The following is a 487-nucleotide window of genomic DNA, read 5'->3' on the forward strand; positions in this document are numbered from 1 at the left end:
GGATGCGCGCGATCGACGGTTAGGTAGAGAGGTTTACAAAAAGGGGTTTGAGTTACTAATAATCAGCATTTAACCTAGTAAAAAAATATTGATTTATTGTTATCCGTGTTATATTTCATCTGCAACAGCAATGTGAAGTTTTATAAACATCCATTTGGTCATTAACTTTTAAATGCATCATGAGCATTTAACCTAGTAAAAAAATATTGATTTATTGTTATCCGTGTTATATTTCATCTGCAACAGCAATGTGAAGTTTTATAAACATCCATTTGGTCATTAACTTTTAAATGCATCATGCAGAGAGCAGAGTTCTCCACATGAAAGACCCGCTACTGGCAGATCAACGAGCTACTTATTTTCTCTCCAGTACAGTAGGAAGTTAAATTAAATGAAATGTGGAGGATGTTAACTGTGACAAGATGATTGACAGACCAGTTTACAGTGACAGGATGCGTGTAATTATGTGACAGAGCGGTCAGTTAAA

The sequence above is a fragment of the Sinocyclocheilus anshuiensis genome, unplaced genomic scaffold (assembly GCF_001515605.1).
Source record: "Sinocyclocheilus anshuiensis isolate Anshui unplaced genomic scaffold, SAMN03320099.WGS_v1.1 scaffold392, whole genome shotgun sequence".
In the NCBI taxonomy this organism is placed as follows: Eukaryota; Metazoa; Chordata; class Actinopteri; order Cypriniformes; family Cyprinidae; genus Sinocyclocheilus; species Sinocyclocheilus anshuiensis.